Source organism: Pinus tabuliformis, chromosome 4_1 (assembly GCF_031772625.1).
Source record: "Pinus tabuliformis cultivar Carrire ecotype Pingquan chromosome 4_1, CPIR1, whole genome shotgun sequence".
Classification (NCBI taxonomy): Eukaryota; Viridiplantae; Streptophyta; class Pinopsida; order Pinales; family Pinaceae; genus Pinus; species Pinus tabuliformis.
The window spans coordinates 904,422,561-904,444,659 of NC_142303.1; positions in this window are offsets into that span (position 1 = coordinate 904,422,561).

Genomic DNA, 22,099 nt, shown 5'->3' on the forward strand with positions numbered 1-22,099 from the left:
CCCTCTACATCGATTTCCTCCTTTCCTTCTTCCTATTCACCCATAATACAACAACAATGTTAAGCTTCCTATTGTTGTGTGTCGACCACCAGAACCAAGACATTTCTCATTGATATTAGCCATATTAACCTCTGAGTATTTAGATTTATGTGTTTCCTTGAGTTTACCTTGATGAAGGACTATTGCACCAAGCCCCTGTATTATCTATTTTCAAACTACGTGACATATGGAGTGCAACAAAAAGCCCTACCGATAATCTTCAAAACAACTCCTCTCAAATGCCCTAGGAAGTAGTCTCCTATCAACCCAGAGGTTGTCTCTAGGAGTCTTCTATATCTTCTGAAGAACTTACGTGACAGGAGATAGATAAAGCTACAACATCTTTCTGGCACCATTGTTGGGAAATGGACCAGAATATTTTTCCCTGGTTATGACAATTTTTAGATTCCCTCTATCGGATGAGCAAGGGAAGTGTGGGTTGAAGATCTCTCACCTTGGCAACTCCACTGTTTCAATATTAGTGTAAACACCCTAGAAACTCCATTGTATATATCCTTATTTGGTCATCCTGGCTTTCAATAGGCCTCATACTCACCCTGATGCTAAACAACAGAAAACTTCCCCTACATTTGAACTTGAGATCACTCACCTAGAGGGGTTTTCAAAATTGCTATCCTTGCATTCTTGGCCAAAAAAATTTCCCGAATAGATTTTTCTTCTATTGTTGGTTATCCCATCATGTCCCTTCATTTCATGAATGGTAAGCCTATGTGCCTAGATCCATTAGAAACACAGATAGAAGGCCGAACCAACACCTCAAGGATTTTCATGAATGCATGTAACAATTAGGTATTGTTTTTTAAGATGTGAAAATGAAATTGTTCATGTATTCTTTAGAGTAAGATGCTAGACTATGGTACAAAATATTCCTCACGACAGCATATCTTCCTTAAAAATCTTTCACATAGAATTTAATTTTTTTTGCAAAATATTATATCCATTGGGTGCTCTGTTTGAAGATTGTTGTGCACATTTTAATGTTGAAAATCAAGAAAGGGAAGAAGGAGACATCATCAAGCTGCAAACAAACCTTCAAAAATCTTATTCTGATGAATTTGATCACTCTCCTTTGTATGATTCGCATGACTCCAATGGTATGTTGAGCAATGCAGGACTACAATAGTACCAGTAATTGGAAGATGCACAAAAAGAGGAGGCCCACCATGAGGTTAACAAAGAGGCTCCAGTTTAAGACTCACATCCTTCACCTGGAGAACAAGTTCAAGAACCTTCTCCAATCTATGATTCACGTGATTTAGGGGAGTATAAGGTGGTTGTGGATGTTCAAAGGGATTTTCGTACAAACCAATGAGGAGAAGATGACCAACAATAACTCCTTTAACAGGAGCTCAAAGTTGAAGAGCCAAGAAATGTATGTGGCTGCCTAATGCAAAAATATTCCTCCTTGAAAATTGTTCAAGAAAGGGAGACAGCTATCAATTTTTCTCATCAATTCCATGATCCCGTAGTTGACAACATGCAATCTTTATTTGGCCTACAACAGTATACATCAATTCCAAGGTATGTGTCAAATATTTGGTCTGAATTTCTTATGGGGTGCATGCCTATTTTAGTCACTGATTTTCAAGAACACATCCCAATTAGAAGGCTCATGGAAGAGGTTAAAATAACTGAGCATCAAATATCAGTTTGGGGGTAGTGGTGGATGGTTGTTTTAGTTGTTGACTTTCAATAGAACAATGGCATAAGGTCTAGTACTCTGATGCTGGGTTGGTATCATTAGAAGGTTGACCACACTTGGACGAATTGAGCTATATGCCTAAACAAGAGTTGTATATAAATAAGTTCACTATGTTAATGTTTAATTTCAAGTTTTTAGAGTTTTTAGTTCTGCATTTTAGTTTTATAAGGCACGACCAACAAATAAAGTTCCATGGAGATTTTATTATTTTATACTTTCAATATATTTTTGACTCCATGCCCAATGGTGAAGGCTACTAGTCTATAGGTTCTCAGCACCTTGCCAGCAAGGAACTATCCCCAGTTGGAGCCAATGTTGTCACTTACTACAAATTGTGTTTTCAACTATCCAAATAGTAAATGAGCAGATACATTTGCAGTCATCTTCCAAGCCTCAAAAGGACTCAAACCAAAAATCATACTCTCTCCATTGGAAATTTCTCTGAACAAGCTTTCCAATGATATGTGGAAATCAAAAATGGACTCCTCGATCAAAAGTTATGTTCTTCTGAAGTTTCAAGGATTGAAACGGTGTGAAGGCATATCAGAATATCGAATATCACAATATCGAAGGTCCTGGAATATCAAAAAATGTATATCAAAGGTCAAGTTGCATTGGAGATCGATGATCACACACCAGAGAAGTCAGGCATATCGATGATCACACATCGAAGCATCAAGAAGATCAAAATATTGGCAATTGGAGGATCAGAAATTCTAAACGTGTGAACCTTTAAAAAGTTGCAATATGGGAAAAGTAATGATAGGTTCTGATAAAGTTATAGTGGCATATGAAGTCAACATGACATGACGGTAACGAAGGACACTTGGTAGGAAATTTTACTCTTTTGAGGGGGCCTGAGGGGGAAATATTGTGTGACACATGTCACCACTCATGAGGTGCCATTTGGAAGTGATTACATCATATCAGTGATTGGGGAATTGATATATCGCAACTCCCATGTTATTTCCCTGATCAGAAACCTTCAATGAGAGGGGCTCCAATATTTGGCTAATACATTGTATGGAAGAACTTAAAGGACCAGGGGCACAAAGAACTTTACAAAAGAAAAATGGCACCCGATAGGAAAACAAATTCCCTAGCACCTTAAGGCTAAGCAGCAGGTCACAACCCTCAGTCTTATGATGAGAAATACAGAAAGGGGCCAAACAAAAGGGGCCAAGAACATTGGAACTCCTTGTGTTCGCCAGGCCCTTTTAGAATAAAAGTCTCAATGATTTAAAGATTTGATATTACACTATGGCTATATTAAAGGGCATATTGGTCTCTGATAGCATAATGCATAAGTGTTAAAAGATGGATGGTTCAGTAGCTATGGTGTAAGTCACAGAGGAGTTGGTAATTGAAAAAGTATAACCCTGTGAAAGACTCTGTAACAAGAAACCAAGGAAACCATTGGCGGAAAAATTGAATTCAGCTACTTCACATGGACGTCTTCAGTGAGTTAAATGGAGGTATGGGACTCAAGAAGCAGTGTTAAAGTCACTCCACATAGTCAGATAATGAAGGACTGCACGGTTGATCTTTGTTTCTACACTGTGACAAGAAACCGACAAGTGATTGCTCCCTTCTCTAGAGAGTTGGGAAGTCAAGTAGTTAAGATGAAGGTGACATGTAAACTGTTTGAGAAACAAGAGAGGCACATCATGGCAAAGACGTGGCCTGATCAGAGGCCATCATAGGAATGGCACTGAGATATTTTCCTCAATCATCATTCATTTTTCCTTTGTCTTTTATTCTGTAATTTCTGAATTTTAGAGAAAGGAATCAAATCCTTCGTAATGATTTAGGAAGCAGAGCCATCACATGGTGAGACAGCTAGTCGATTAGACAGCTAGAGCTCAGATTAGATATTTTGTGAACTGTTGATTCAAAGCTTCCCCTCTCCTTATAAATATAGGGAAGAAACACTTAAGATAGGTTCCGGAGTTCTGCACCTAATAGGCTGGACTTTTGTGGTTCCAATTTGGTTCAATGTGCTTGTTCATGAAGGGCTTGATCTATACAATTGCTAAATCTAATGGATTGGTGATTTGGACTCTATCGTGAAGGATTAATGAAGCAGTTTTGTTGATTCCAATCAGAGCAATCTGTAGTATGTTTCCCATTTTTTATGACTTCATGTATGTCTTTCCACCTCTAAAACAGTGTAATGAATTTTTTGGTATTACTCTCATTGATGGTTGTATATTTGCTGCTAACTAGTAATAGTATTTGTGTTAACTACATATTTGCTTATGTTATTTAATAGCCTGCAGTACCTGTAATGTGCACAGATTTACTTATTGTTGTTTGGTGAAAAATGTATTCATAAGGCATAGAGTTTGAGACCTTGATTCACGCTCCACTATTTCTGCATTTTTACTTCCTCACTCTTCCACATTTCTGCTAGATATTATTTCTTAGGATTATGTGCTATGTTCATTCCTCTGCATCGATTTTCCTCCTTTCCTTCCTCCTATTCTCCTATATTACAACGAAAATATTAAGTTGCATATTGTTGTGTCTCAACCACCAACACCAAGACATTTATCTATGAGATTAGCCATATTTACCCCCTAAGTGTTTAGATCTATGTGCTTTCTTGAGTTTACCTTGATGAAGGACTATTGAAGAAAACCCTTTAATTATCTCTTTTCAAACTACATGACATATGGAGTGCAGTAGAAATCCCTATTGATAATCTTCAAAATCAATCCTCTCAGATACCATAGGCACTGGTCCCATATCAACCCAAAGGCTATCTCTAAGAGGCTTCTATATCTTCTGAGGCACTTGCATGACATGAGATAGAAAAATCTAAAACAAGTTCTATCCTCCTGCTCATCGCTGATCTGAAGTGGTCCCTATCATTGCAATTCTGACAAAATCTAAAGTATTATTGCATTAACCTCTGCTTGTTTCTCTTGTGCCTCCACGATTTTTTCATTGTTCAACTTACAACTCCTTATCTCTTCCTTCAAACTTTTGAATGTATCTTTCAAAGCAAAAGAGTTCCCAACCCCACACTGCTCATCTGATTCATAGGGAGAGTCTTTGTATTCTACCATATTGCTAGCCATTTTGATCTCTTTCTTGCAAGGCATATTATGTCAACTAAATCAAATCACAATAACCCAACGTACCTTAGTATACTTAAGGGAGGATACCTTGTCTGCAAGATCATTGAATCAACATGATACATGTATAACATAATCATAACAACATATAGACATATGATACATAATCATATAACCATGTAACCATCAGTCTAGGTAGGGTTTGGTCATTAATGCATGAACATATCAACTACACATACCATGACCTCATGCATGACAACACAACCATATCACTGTATAATGATCATACAAAAACATAAAAAAAATTGTACCCAATCATACAGCCATGACAAAACACTTCACACAATGACATCCCTATGACCATGACCAGCACCATGGATATGCAACAAGCATTCAAGGATGACTGACACATGTGCAACCATCATGAATACATGGAAACATATTCACCCAAGGATAACGCAACAACACTCTGATACTAATCTGTAACCACCCTCCTGCCACATCTACCTATTATCACTCTAAGAAACTCTCCTATGGTTGTGGCTCAGAGATGCCTGGTAACATATAATCTTCGATATTGTTCTCAGAACTATTGGAATGGATGATGGTTTGGATCAAGACAGATAATTGTTTTGCCTATGTTTAACTCAAGACATGCATGAACACCCTCAGCCTACAAGGCTTTAGACCACTAATGCTTAATAGTTTGTAGATTAAGTGAATGAATGGAGAATACTAACCACACCAGTAGATACATACATGACATATGATGACCGGATGCAACCAGTAAATGAAGCTTGCAAATATAATCTATCATTGCAGAGATGAGATGACAGTTATCTAGCATTAGATACAGAAGAAACCTAGATGACCTATTCAATAGCAAATCCAATTTGCCAATGCAGAGATAAGATGATAGTTATATAACATTAGATATAGGAGAAAAAATGAATAAACTTATCCAGGTGCAAGTTTAGAATAGGAGGGAAATTGGGATATTGAACATATAACAGCAAAAGGAGCTTGTATGACTGATGAATGAAGATCAGAAGCTTGAGTAACATAGTCTTAACAGTCTCCAGATGTTGAACCCTGATTACCTCTCGCTTTCAGCTATTCATAGCTCTTTAAAATGCTCTCAAGCCTTTTAGGGCTTGATGTGTCTTAATCTATTCTTACTGTCTTTAACTGCCTGATTGCATGCAAGGACAAAACTCTCCTTCCATCACGAAAACAGTAATTAATTCTAGTACAACGTTGCTCTGTTAGGTGGCTAGCTTGATTGTGCCAGTGAGGCCCCATGACTATTTAATTCTATTTTCCTGCATCGCGCTGCGTCCTTCCTCTTTTGGCCATACTTTCATTTAATTCAATTCAACGGCCTGATTGTCACGATATTGACAGAGTTAACCACCTTCCTCCTTGGGTAACTAACAGGGAGTAGAGTATGAGGTGCATGGGCGGCTGGACGTGCTAATTAGGAAGAACAGGGTAATGGTAGGATGGCGGAAGATAGGTGGGTAGATGTTGGATGAACTACATCAGACGGATAGAGTAATGGAAGGGTGGCGAAGGACAAGCGGGAGCAGTCATGAACGAGGGCTGCTGGATCAGAAGGAATGGATGGAGGAGATCGATTGCATGAGGCTTGCAGCCATGGCGGGAGTGGGTTAAGTCCGAGCCGTTGGATCTCGGTTGGGCAGATCGGACGGCTATCGGGTGGAGGAGGTGCTCGGACGATAGCGCCCGGGGGGTGGTTTGGTTTGGGTGGTTATGGTTTTTATCGGGCGCTCATCGGGTGGTAAGCGGTAAAGGGTGGAGTCTGCCCAATGCCACTCATTGCACGCCATGTAGCAGAGGAGGAGAGAGAGAAACCGCCTTTATCAGGCGGGTACTCCTCTCACTAGTTGCCCACGCGATATGAGCGACAACTGTCAGATCTAGCGAGAGTGATCTAACGGTGGAGACCGATCGAGCATGTTTTGTTGATCGGGTGAGACGTGGGACGTCAGATCAGTCAGAGAGATCGACGGCAGAGGTACAGGATGTCCTCGAGAAATTTGTGAAAGGCATGTATGGATGGAAAGGTAAGGTTTTTTGGGGGTTTTGGGTTAATTTAATTAAGGTTAAGGCGGAAGAGGGTTTTGCTATGAAGTGAGGGTCGGGTTAAGATATGAGTAGGACAGAATGTAAATGGAAGAGTGGGGAGAGTGGGGTGATGGCCCATGTGGGGCCCTTTCCAGGACAGCAAAGAAAACCATCTTCTTCCTTTAGTCTTCAAACTAGCAGCACTGGACCTTAGAGCTAACACTACCCAAGTAACTAGCCAACTAGGGTAAATATGCAGCGAGAGGCTACAATGATATGATTCAACCTCCTTGGTGACCTTAATGAAATGGAATCCATGGAAACACATCAACCATACCTTCCACACCAGCAACAACGCCCCTAGGAGACATCCCAACCACTCAACATCCTGCCCCTAGGTCCCATTGAACTTTTAGACCTCTTGACCTCTGGACGCTCTCACAGGCATGCATCCCTATGCCCAGGGACTTTTCCTAGTAGAACTATGCCAACATCCATGGAATTTAAGGCACTTTTCTAGGGTAGAATTTTGGCTGCTGCCCAAAACTTGTTGTAACTTTCAGAAACCATCCATTAGGGGAGTTTTTAAGTTTAAATTTGGCCTCCTAAGGAAATTATAAAATAATGGTGGAAATAATAAAATAAGATTTGATTACATCTTCACATTTTATAGGGAAAAAAGTAAAAACTATTTCTTCAATTCATAGTTTCAACTTATCTTCCTATAGGTTTACTCAAATTTAGAGTGGAAATATTCGTTGGATGCATAATTTGATTCATCATCCAATAAGTACCCATGTTTCATACTTTTGATGGACCTTACTACACAAAAAATGCGAAATACATGAAAAACATGATTGCAATCACATTTTTTCATGTATTTCTCATTTTTCTTGTAGCAGGGTCCATCGAAAGTATGCAACGTGAGTACTCCTTTGGTGAGGAATTAATTTTTTCATCCAATGAGTATTCCCACTCAAAATTTGAGTAAAATATTAGGGAGATAAGTTGAAAATATGAGTTGAAAGAATAGTTTTATTAATTTTATTTTTTTTAATCTTTTTACTTTTTTAATCCAAAAATGGTGAATCATCCCCCATGGCTGACATCATCATCTTGAATCATATTGCTTATTATAAATTTTATTTTGGTTGTACATTTTTCTTAGGAGGACCACTTTACACCTCAAAATTTCCCTAATGAAACACATGATGACAATACTAATAAAACAAAAATCAACTTGAGGACTAGGCCTGACCATCCCCAATTGAGACTGACATTCTATCAAACACTTGGCATCAATGCAATCTACAGGTCTAGGATACAAAAAAGAGCATGAATGACTGAAAACTCTTTTGAAACATGACAAGAAGGATCACCACCTTCTCCCTTGAACTTTTATGATATCAATTAGGTCTTGCATCCATCATTTTAACAATTACAAGTAAATACATGAAATAACCATAACATGAACTAGTCAATTATCCATGCTTGCAACCAGTATTAAACCATGAAAATAATAGAGATATAACAACCATTAAATCCACATATAAAAAAGCACAAAATCAAGAGAACCTAGCTTTCATTAATCAAAGACAAATCCGACCATGTTCGGGACTTCCATGTACCACCGGACCGTAGACATGGCTAAGCCAAATCTTTCTTTCAGCCAGTCACCCCCATTCCATATTCCAAGCATGAATGTGGGATCTCATGGATAAAAAAATCCAAAAACAACCAAGGGAATCCAGAGGTTAAACCACCTCCACCCTCAGAAAATTGTGATTACACCAAAACCGGCGCTCCAATCACAAAACTGAGCTGAACTTGGAATGCCATCCGGAATCCATCACTATCCTTGAGGAATTTTCTGTCTCCTTGTCCCTCTAGCTTTACCGCAATCCAATCTCGGACCACCTGACCCTAAATTGAGACCAGTATCTCATGCTTTACCACAATCCAAACCCAGAATACTAGGCCCTAAACTGAGACTCCTCCCTCAGGCTTTACTGTGTATCCTGCCAAAACCAATCAAGGGATTCCTAGGCCTTAGGGAATGAACCTTGAGACCACCTGCACCCCAGATTTTGAAATCCATGCCGACAAATCCAAAACTCAAAACTAAGATAAACATCCCAAGACATCATGGCATCTAGAAAAGGCAAGGATAGGCTAAAAACCACTGTGATAACCTGACAAAACCATGCCACCGATAACAAGAGAACCATACATCAAGATGCAAAGCCATGCATGTCAAAACTAGCTAGGAAATCACACATGCAATGTGTTACCTACAAGTATTCTTGTTGAAGTTGCTTGATCGTTCTCTTCCTTGCTTTATCTTAATTTTCCTTTCCTTTCCCTTTGCTTGTTTTTCCTTCCTTGATCCAAAGCTAGAGTACTCCAACAAAACTCTAAGTGACCAAGAGTGAGTGAGAGAGAGAAATAATGAGAGAGCTCCAAAAATTAACTGAAAAAGGTTACCAATTGATCCTCATAAGCCTTTTTATTAATGAGGCCTCTATTTTCTTCATTTTCCATTATTTTCCTTCATTTTCCTCCCAACATGCATCCTGTGACCTTTCACCTTACTTTTCTCCTAATTTCCTTTATATTCATAATTAAATGTGCCAAAAATTCCTTTTTTCCTTTTAAATCCTTTTCCTTAGCCTTTTCCAATTTCCTTTAGCCATAATCACACCGAGTGATGCCCACTAGGATATCTTTACCCAACATTCAGCTTGAAATATGTATCCCTTACCCATGGTCTTATTTTTGCCTTTACTAACTTATATTACATGAAATTTTGGCTAGGGTTGTTACACCCTTCTCCTTTTCTCCAAAGAATTATTGTAACTGCCTCTCAGTTTAAGAAGTTGGTTTTTCCATGTGTATAAGCACTTAAACTTAGGTGCAGATGCTTATGCCAAAAAAGGATCCTTCATGGGGGAAGGCAACATGGAAATGGATTGTTGTCTCAATAATTTCCCCATCCATTAAGACGTGGTAGGTTCCACAAGGTATAAATATGCCCTCGTTCATATTTATATCATAGAAAAAATCACACGAAAAGGGTGGCACATTATAATCTATTGTCTAGATATTTCCTTGGCTCACCTCTAGAAAAGGAAAGGCCTCAAGATCTGAAAATCTTCCTTTTTTTGGCCACAGATCCTTGAGGTTACTTCTTGGTGTGATCTCTCCATATACAAGTGGCAAGTCTCATTACTCCCTTCTTGTGCTAAGAGTTTATCCTATTTATTATACCCCTAGTGGGTTTCACTCTAGAATTCCTCAACCTTTGAGTATTGCTTATCGAGCAGTCTCATGATCTTAACTTTGTTGTCCTCTGGCATTCATATCCTGTCTAGTCCTAATATTGCTAAGTATCTTGATATGGCTTTGAAATCCTTGTTGTAATTTAGCTCATGGTAGGGTCTCGCCTCTATGCATAAAATGAGTTACCTGGCCTCTCAATCTATCCAAATGTTGCTAATTCATGTTTGGTTAAACTTGTGGTGATTATTGGTTAACGCTTTAGTTAATTGGGTTTAGAGATCATGTTTAGAAATGGTAGAGCCCTCAACAATTCACGATAGCATAAATCCCAACATTCAACTTTACGGGTTATTGGAGGTCACTGAAGCGATCTTGGTTTCCATCCTTTAATTGGAGGATATGGTTGAGCAGAAAAGGTATCCATTTCAACTATTTATGGAGGCTAGGTTACTAGGGATTCAAGCTTATATGGAGCAAGCATTAAACAGTCTATGTGAGGAGGTCAATTCCATGAATGTTTGTTTCGCCACGTTGTAAGTCTCTAAGTCTAGCGGATCTCAACTCGGCATGGGAGGAGCTAGCTCCAATGGTGCTCTCAAGAGGAAGTGAGTTCATCATGTGTCCTAGTCTGAAACCATGGGACATGATCGTTGCTAATTATCAGACTTCTAGTTGGTGGTTTATCATAGTATCAATATTTGATTATCCATGTTGTCATGTAAATTTGTTTTGATAATCCGGTCTTCTTCTTGAATATATAGTGGTTATGTTTTTAGTATAAGTAGGATTTGCAACTTTAGAGCTTGCAATTTTGTTTTATAGATTGTTGATTTTATCTTCTGTCAAAATTTTGAAGCACTATGTAAGGGTTCTAGGTCGTAACCCAACTTTATTAATATAAAAATCCTTACATGTTCAATATATATATATATATATATATATATATATATATATATATATATATATATATATATATATATATATATATATATATATATATATATAATTACCATGATTTAGCTAATAGTTGTTGCGAGTATGATATATGGTTTGGAAAATCACGACACGATAGACTATCATCAGTGTTGTACCTGACTGTAAACAAAGTTCTGTGACTCCATCGCTTTCTTACCTTATCTCTTCCCATGCATGTATTAGTAATGGCTTCCATGAATGGTTTCTAGCAACTTGTAAGCAATATAAAGTCCAATAATAAAATGATTTCTATTAATCTCTTTCCTTGGCCTTTTAATTGTTATTTATTATTAACTAATACAACTTTATTTAATATAAACTAAATAATCTCTTACTTTTCTTAGTCTTTTTTATTGTTATGTATTACATGGTAATACAACTTGATTTATACTTTCTTTCTTATTGTGATGGGGAGGAATAAGTTAAAAGAGATACAAATTTAAATTCAATTTTTTTTTCTATTCTAGAGGAACCTAGTAACCCTCTCGATGAGTAACTACTAGTAAACCTTTAAGCTCTACGACCTATCTTCCTCTATGTAAACCAACTCACAACTGGGGGGTTTTGAACCTTGGATCTCTTAGTTTTCTTAGGACTCACATTAGTTGGACCACTAATATAGCTCCCCATGGGACTTAATTATTTTCAAATTTTAATTGTGGGTTTATAAGATAAATTTTGGTAAGTTTTTTTTCTTTTAATATTTGTAATTCAAGTTTTTGAAATTTATTTTATGATTTTTTATGATAAGTTTAGCTTTTTGTAATTGATGTTATATATAAAGTTTTGTATTTTATAATTTATGCTATATTGAAGAATTTATTTCTAAAACCAACTTAAATCCATCTTAACTCCGGATCTACCAAATACCTAGAGGGATCAAATCACTTAAGGTCCAAATCAAGAGATTTGATCCATTTGGACACTTGGTAGATTCAGAGTTAAGATAGATCTTGGATGGTTTAATATAAACTAAATAAAGTTTAGAGCAATATAAATTCAAATTCAATTATTTTCAAATTTTAATTATGGGGTTATAAAAAAATGTTTGTTAGTTTAAAATTTAAATTTATTTCGATTTAATATTTATGATTCATGTTTTTAAAATTTAATTTATGGTTTTTTATGATAAGTTAATCTTTTTATAATTTATCTTATGTAAAAGTTTAGTATTTTATAACTTATGTTAAATTGAAGAACTTATTTCTAAAACCAACCTAGATCCATCTTAACTCACTATCTACCATGGGTCTAGAGGCATTAAGTCCCTTTTCACTCTAAAAAACATTTGCACCTAAAGATATTTCATCATTCTTGGTGCTGAGTAGATCGGAGTTGAGATGGATCTAGGATATTCTTAATTATCTATTTATCATCAATCCAATGAAATCAAATCCATCTAAAAAGATTGGTTTAAATTTTAAAAAATTAGAATTTTGAAATCAATTTGTTTTTTTTGTTGATCTCAGATGAATCTACACTGCAAACCTATCATGGATACAATATTATCAAGTTGTTCCTATATCACCAATGTAGATCCACGTTAACCACATATCTAGCAAGAGATGAGAGGGATAAAACCTTTTGAGATGCAAAGCCCTTTTAGAGTGCAAAACTTGAATAAAAAATTTGTAGAGCTTGATAGATCCCCCATTAAAATGGATCTATGCTGGTTAGATAGTTAGATAGATAGATACCAGTGTAATTTTTCATTGTTTAAATTGGATTTTGAATGTACAAATAGATTAGGTATAACATCCTTTTGAGCCATATACAATATATACTTAATTGACTTTCAAATATTTTACTTAACATGGGCTTTAACATATTTTATTTATAAACTATTTTTTCTTGTTATTAATATATTTTTAAATACATAATCTTCCATATCAAAATATTTTATCGATATTTGAACATTTTATTATTAATAATATTTTCAATTATTAATAAATTTTTTTTTTTCTTATCTTTTACTTTTTTACTTTCTCTCCATATAAACACATACATGAAGTTGAGATCCACATATTCAAATAGTTTATTTTTGAAAGGTATAATCATGATATAACTTCATTTTTTTATTTAGTTTAACTACATTATTTTTCTATAAAGTTGATACAAAATTATGTGATTTTATATAGACATAAAAAAAAATTAATTAGGATTGAAAGTACGAGTGAATTATTTCTACTACTTCGAAAATTTAGTTATAGTTGAGAGTATGAGTGAAATATGTGTAGTACTTCTCCTTCCTTTGAATCACAATATCAAGATATAAAAAAAAAAAAAAAAAAAAAAAAAAAAATTGTAAGTATTGACGAACAGTTACCAAACATACTCAAAAAATAAATTCATTAGCAAACAATTCCCTATCACATCAAGTATGACATCTAAACCATTGTGAAATTTGATGGCCAGAAATTTGATGTGGTAGTTAAAAAGAGGGGTGTTGTTGATCCGGAAGGGTAGATGTGCAGTTGGCCAGAAGGGTCGCTCAATCTTTATGGGAGTAAAGGTCGTAACGTCCGCGTTGGTGGGTAAATTGTTTTCTCAATACGAACACAAAGGTGCAGAATTTATGGAAAGAATAAGGCTAGTGCGATGTTGATGTGGCGTTATAATGTTCTCTCAATTCTCAAACTACTTAGCCATGATAACATTTTTTAGCTGTGGTATTTAGGGTCAATGACGAGAAAATAAAAAATAAAAAAATAGAAATTGAAAATGCCTTTAATTGATTAAGAGGGTGTGATAAGGAAACAAATTAATAGGAATTATTAAAGAAATTTATTAAAAATGTTTTAAAATTTTTATTAATGCATTATTTTAGATTAAAAAAATTATTTATTTATGAATTATTTTAGATAATACTGTTTTGTTTAAATAATAATAATGACAAAACTTATATTTACAATTTAATATTTAAAAATTAAATTTTATTTTTAATTAAAATTTTATGTGATTTTTATATGTATGTGTTACACATTATTATTTATTTAATAAATTGATCATTTTAGATCTTTTTAATATAAAAAAATTGGGTAAGTTTTTTCATTTCGCTTACATCATTATTAATAAATTGACTTTTATGTTTTTCCTGATAAGAAAAGAAGGTAAGTTTGTCCTTTTACATATTTACAAAGTCTTTGTACTTTCACACTCATCTGTTTATATTTATGCAAGAAAATAGAATTAAAAAAATAAATTTAAATATTAAAGTGTACTATTTAGTTTTATAATAATTTTATATTTTATTTAAATTTTATCACTCCTGTTAATTTATATTTTTATAATGATTTTATTTTTAATTTAAATTTTATCAATAATATTAATATATTTTATATATAATAATTTTATGAGTAGTTTTTAAGTGGGCTCTTTTAAGTTTCTCATGGATTTCTCACAGAATTTGGTGAAAAATTTTGTGGCGAAATCTTAATCTGTGTGCCTATATATATTGATTCAATAATCTCAAAAAACCTAGGGCAATTCTATTGTAAAGAATTAACCTGTCAAACTTGTGATTTAAATGAATCGTTGTCGAATTCTAAACAAATTAGACCTGAAAATAAACTAGAAAACTCCCCAAAAATTCGCACTTAAAGACTATTAGATAATTTTATATTTTGTTTAAATTGTATCAATAATATTTATATACTACAACGATGATGGTGATGATGATGATTAACCTCTACTGAGACCAATAAGTTATATTGAACTTTAAATTTAAAATTTATATTTTTTAATATAAATTAAATTTCAACGCATTGGTATCTAGCTGCGCGCTTAGAGGCATTCTATGTGACAACATAGATCTCATCTAGATTGCAGTCACAGATTTTAATCACTTTGCTTAGTTTCTGCTATGTTTTTGTTCTATTAGTTTCTAGTTCCTACTATTCACTTCTAACGCTTGTTAGGCTAACTTTTTAGTTTTAGCATAATTAATTTTAACTATCTTAATATGTCATCCCTTTCCCCTCTATGGAGAGTGAAATTTTGGCTTTGGTCTGCTCTCCTCAATGAGAGACTACCCTTAGGTTTCTCAATATTATCTTATACTCAAATCTTTAGAAAACAATACAATTTTCCTCAAAAAAAATATAAATTAAATTTATTTTTAAAATAAATTAACAATTTTAATTATCATATAAAAATTAGTAAATAATATATATATATATATATACACACTAATATATGAAATACAATTGAGATTGACATTGGAAAAACATCTCTGATTATGGCTTGCCAAATAAATTTGTCACATCATTATTAAGAGAAAAATTTTATCACTTCAAACAAATTATTATAGGTATGTAGTTATAGCTTGTCAATTGAGAATTAAACCCATATTAGAAACATAAGTTTTATTTGTCCAAATGATCATAGCAATTACTATATAGTATTTATATAAGTAACTAAGTATAAGTATATAAGAGAAATTGACAATTAAAATAGGATTTTGCATAGCAGTGAGGTTAACATACCAACTTAATTAGAAAAGGCTAAAAAAACCCAAAACTATAAAAATCATTTAAGTAGTCGAAGAGTTCACTTGGGTGGGTGCTAGATTGTGTTCCTCCTCATCACTATTATGGAAGCCCAAATTATTAATTTGTTGGTGAGCACCAAGACATTGTTCTCCAACTTTGTATGCTACATCTATAGGGCATCTATGCTACCAATATCTCATGTTGGGCCTGATTTTGCTCTACTGGAACTTTTCTGATGATGGTTTTGATTTACGTGTAGATATCCATCTTCTGCATATATTGGCTTTTCAAAGACTAGGTGTTCCTAGTGTTAAGAGTCCATTGCACCATGTTCTCTTCTAAGTCTATATCAAAAAGTAATTGTTACTCAAGTTTGGCTTGTCTTTCAACCATTCCATCTCATCTCTCAATGCATTGTAGGTGTGCTTCGAGTAGTTGGTGGCCAAGGCTTCTCCATTGGCATGGGCTCAAGAGTAGGAAGCTCCGTCCTTCCTAAGCTTCCTAGTGAAGCATGGGAAGAATCAAAATAGGTGCATTAGAGGAAATTTTAGCCTAAAAGCACCCATGCAATTTTTGTGTACATATTATTTAAACCAATCAAAATCATTAAATTTAAAAAGAGGTACATGTAAATATCTTGGATGGAAAATAAAAATAAAAAATATTCTTTTAATGGTATTTTTGGCTCATCTCCTTTAGGTTTACTCAAATTTGAAGTGTAGACACTTGTTGGACACATAATTAAACTCCACATCCAATGAGTACTCATTAGGCAAAATTCTAAGAAGACCCATATTGATAAAAAAATGGAGACACATTAAAAAAGTGTGTTCAACACATTTTTTTAATGTATCTTCAAGTTTTATCAATGTGGGTCTTCTCATAAGTATGCATAATGGGTACTCCTTGGATTTAGAATTTAATTCTACATTCAACGAGTGTATACACTTAAAATTTGAGTAAACCTATAAGGAGATAAGCCAAAAATACAATTAAAAAAAAAAAAAATAGTTTTCCATTTTTCCCTCCAAAATTATTAACTCTTACTTTATTATTTTAACTAATATTTTATTATTTTTCCTCAGGACACCACTTTTAGGATGAAATTTCCTCTAGTTAGAAAGACGGGTATAGAAAAGGGCATCCTATGGAATGAATCTTGACTGCGAGCAACCACTTGACAAGAATATACTTGAAAATTTGGGATTGAGGCTAAGCTTTGTAACAAAATGAGAGACAAAAGTATAGAATATTAGGAAATAGACAGAGAAGGGGTGAACTTAAGAAGAGAGAGGAATGGTTTTCATGAAAATCAGATTCAACATGAGATCAATATTCAACTAGAGGGAAGTACAAGAAAATCCATCAAAACTCATGGTAACATACCGAAATGAAGCACATAACATACTGTCTTTCCAAATTCCCTAATCTTTTATAAGTATTGATTCATAATTTTAAGGTGACAACCATCTTGGTTATGGAGTGCTCCCATGTCAAGCTATAATAATTTTCATGTGCAAGGATGATCATTGGAGGATGTAAGAGGTAATTGAAATGACTACCTTTAACTACTCTTATGATCTAGATAACATGTGTGCCAATTAACCGCACCATATGTCTTTGTCTCATGATCATTAAAGATGGAAACTACATAGAGATGGGGATCCTTGCACAAAGTATTCTTATTGTTCACATGTGATAGAGGATTTTATACAAATGTTAAAGTAGGTATTATTTTTTTTAGTAATTTATATAGATGTAAAATTAGGTATTAGTTTTGTATAATTAACTATTACTTTTGAAATTAAATAAAAATATAAGGTTATAATTATCATGATAAATGTTATTTTTCATTTTATCATGAAATTTTATCATCTAGCTACAGGAAGCAGAGGATATAGGTCACTGAAATCTAGAGGAAGTGACAAGGTTTGCTATAAGAGTAAAATTTTTGTACCACACTCACTCACAAAGTGCCCTACACATGATGCATAGGTTGGTGCTCTAAAAATGACCTTTAAGATTCTTGTTATAACATTGTTTGAGCTATTATAGGTCTATTATATGATTACTTAAAAGCACTAACCCAGTTTCAAGAGTCTTATTGTGTCTGTGTCGTGAAGTAAAAGAAAGGAAAGTCTAGTGGGTTTTTTGGTCCATAAATTGATGTTTGGTCTCATAGAAAAAATGAGAAAAAAAAATTGTCTTTCTTTCCCATTCATAAAAATAAAGTACCCTATTGCAACAAGAAACTTTGTCTCTTGTATCAACACATCCACAACATTTTTTTCATCTTCCTACTGAAAGGATTGATAAGCCCAACCAAATTTTTGAGAGGACATCAAAAATTGGATTTGAGAACTTGTTGGGAATATATCTACAAGATAAAATGGATAGTGGCTTCAATCCGAGGTAACCTATTGATACTAGTATAATCCACCAATACCCTAAGGTTATAATTGTCAATGGTTGGGATTATTTGAGAAACGTATAGGATTTGATGATGAGGTATCCATGGAGTTTGCAATGAACCTACAAATGTTGAGGGAAAATAATTTGTCAATACATTCAAAGTCTTGGTGATTTATTTGAATGAGGAATCCAATAGAAGAATTATAACTCTCCCTAAGGGACTACATTGGAATAAGGAAGAAAGTTAGGAAGCCATCACTACTAAGAGCGAACTTTCATTTCCAAATGAGCAGCTTGATGAAGAAAAGAATGAGATAAGGAGAGAAAGTATACCTAACCCTTGTTATGAATTGGCTTACCACATTCCTAAACATATTTACTATGAAGGAATAATGAGCATAGTTTATGCCTATTAGTTCATATTGCTATACCCCTTAAGGTTTGAAGTCCACCTTCCAATTAGTTAGCTACTGAGTATTCCCTTTTTTCTCTTGTAGTCCCTCAAATAAATGAATTCCAAGGTAAAATAGGGAAAGCACAACTATATAGCCCATCACATGATGATTAAGTTTATTGTCACAAATGAAATAGAGGACCTAAAACATCCTATCCCTTGGGTTGATTTTCTGGACATAGATAGGTAGGAATTCTTGGATGCCCAAGCAAAACTTAGTAAACCAAAGAAAGGCTCAGCTAGGAAATGGAAAGGGAATGCAATAGCTAGCCCTTCAAAGGAGAAATGGATAAACACCCTAGAACAAGAGGAAAAATAAATTGTAGCCACCTTGGTAGGTCTAACCAACCCTACCAAGCCCAAGGTAAGAAATCCTACGAAGCGTATTTTTTATACAAGAAGGAAAAGTAGCAAAATTAGGTTCAATGCGAAACTTAAAGCACTCTCAGCTACTCCCATCATAATTGAAGAAACACATAGTATTAAATGGAAGAAGCTATGGGAAGAAGAAATAAAAATATTACCAGAGCCATAAGCACAACATGGAAAAATGTTAGTACTTCATGAGGTAATAGGGTAGCCAATCTAGATAGGAACAAATTATTTAGCTACATGAGTAGTTTATATAGCTATAGAAACATTGTGAGAGCTACAAGAGACAAAGAAGGATATAAAATAGTCTGCCTCAAGGAAGCCACCTTCCTTCTTCTCATGGCCATTGAGGGAGTTCCCCCTTTACTATAGAGACATTAGGGAGGATTCCCCCTACACATTTGGTTCCCCATTTTATTCTTGAAGTAGATAAGGAAAAGGTTGAAACAGACATATGGATATGAATAACATAGGATAAATGGGTGGCTAAAGTTAGAAATATGGAATATGAAATAAACAAGATGAGGGAGGAAACGACCATTTTAAGGATTAGGCAAACAAAAGACAGTAACTTAAAAGATAAAGCAATAACTAAGAAATAAATTGCAGCAAGCACAAAAGTTTCTTAAGACAAAGATTGCTCATATTTTAGCAATGGAGACATCCATTGGGAATATGGAACACCTCCCTTTGGAATTTGATAGATGTACACATCCTTTAAGTGCTTATTCAATTTTCTTGAAGGAACAATGGTGTTAATTCCAAATAAACTAGATATGATGAACGGGAACAATATAGCTACAAGAAACTAAAAAGTTCATATAATTTTCCCTAGAATACATCATGGAAGATAAAACTAAGATTTTTAAGTTCAACATCCACAACCTTCTACTTATTGCCATGCCCATATAGGATCCCAACCCATGCATAAGGGATCCATAACTATTAGCATTAACATCTTGGCTAAGACATGAAGAAATTAGGGTAGAAGAAGTTAAGAGAACATTGGATGGGGAATGGAAAGAACCACTATGGACTAGGCCTCAACATCCATCCTACTCCATTCTTACCATGTCATGTATGATCCTTGTAGAGGAACCTGAAATAGAAGGCATTTGGAAGAAGAGATAGGTAGAATCTGTCATCCATTTCGAGGACACTTTTTGGTGGAAGAGAGCTCATAGGCTTGTTAGAGAAGATGGTAAGCTTTTTTCCATAGCATGAAGATACAGGTGTTTCACTCTCTCGCTCAGTTGCAAAAAACACTAGAAAGAACCCCTTTATACAAAATGATCATCCAAAGAATTGGATTTTAGTGTATAGGGCTAATATTCTATCCAAATTGACTACTGGGGCTCCAATAGCACCAAAACATAGAAGAAAAATTCTTGGAATGGAAGTATATAGAAGAGTGTGTAGGATTCTACCCAGCAAGGGTAACCAAAACTAGCTCAACTTGGGACATCAAGCAGGTCATTAGTGAGGTGACTGAAAAGGAGTAAAGAAGAGCAGAAGAATGGGTTGCTCATGGGTGAGAAATAATTATAGTAGGGGAGTATGATGTGCCTCCAAAATATGTAAATTATAAGGTCCATCAGTCCACTCCTAAGTACATAAAAAATATGTTTGAACCCACCTTTTGCACATAATGATACATTTTCCTAGCTTAATGGGCTCTTACAAGAGTTTAGTGTGGTTTTCAAATTTTATATTCCTTAACATGTTTATTGTGTAGAATTTGAAGAGATATTGAGAAAAATCCAAGATATAAAACACCAAATATATTTTTGGGACTTGTTCCCTATAGTAGGAGGGCCTAAACTTGATTGGCTTAGGGAATTTAATTTCCCTTCCTAATGTTGTGGGTTGGACTAGGAGAAATATCCAATTTTCTAGGAAATATTGAAGGCAAATGTAGTGTTTCTCTCAAGGAGACTACTCCCCACTATATGTATAAATAAGAGGCTCAAGTAGCCAAATAGCAATATAGAGAGAAGAGAGAATAAAAGAAAGCAAGATTAGTTTTCTATTATCAAGCGAGTTTTGTAGTCTTGTAATGTGAAGATAATTTATCAGCTAACGAAAGAATATTTTTACTCAAACTCTTAGGTTAGTTTTCCTTTAAGAACTCTTATCATCCTTGAGTGGGGCCCATCACAAGAGCGTCAGATCCCTCCCCTCTTGTACTTCTATTAGTGTTATGCTTTTGTTCATTTTCCTGCATTCCTGGAAGTTTTATTTTCATGGTTAAGTAAAAGATGATGTGAACAATTATTTATTATACGTTATATGCGTAGTTTTTACCAATATTATCTCTTATTAATGAAATTTCAAGTCTTCCTTCATTTTTATCTCTCTTGCTATCATATATTTTACTATTTACTATTTTGATATGCAATTGGTTTTATAGCTAGAGGAAACACATAGATATTGATTTCATTATGATAGGCTTGCATTGGGTTTCCTGTAGCCTTGATTAGATTATTGTAATCTTCTCCTAAGGTTTCCACAACTTTTCCTCATCTCAAACTCACATTATTTCTAGTTTATATGCTTGTTGAATTGTCTCTTATAGCAAAATCAAGACTCTTGTAGCAACCTATAACCAACCCTCCTTTTTGACTTAGCTTCACAATAAACTCATGGTTTGACCACTTTTATGTATTAAAACATGTCTAACCTATTCATAATGAAACTTGTAAGTATAGAGACCTCATATACACCATTGAAAATTTATTTCTGAATACTTCATTTTTTTCAAATTGTGGTTTTGATTCTTTGTCTTTTATTTTAGCAAGTTTGTTTTTCCCTTTATTGTGATAAAATTCAACAAATGTTATTTATTTATTTACAAATAGCATAGATTTGTGTGCCATTTTCCATTTTCACAAAACATTTTGTTCAAAACTATTTTTCCTGTAGCATAGTTTAGTTAACTTGGTCTTTATGCATCTAACCTTCATTTCAATTACTTCCACCTGCATGAGTATCAATAAGAGATGATGATAGTGCCTACTGCACATATATGTCGACCCATATTAACTTTGTATGAACCTAAGGTTGATAATTAAATTTTCTATCTTTGGTAAAGGCAACATTGTTGTTTCAATACTAAGGGCATCAATAGTGATGCTAGAATAGTTCACTACTTTCTCCTTTTTCTCAAAACACATCTTCTTGGGCCATC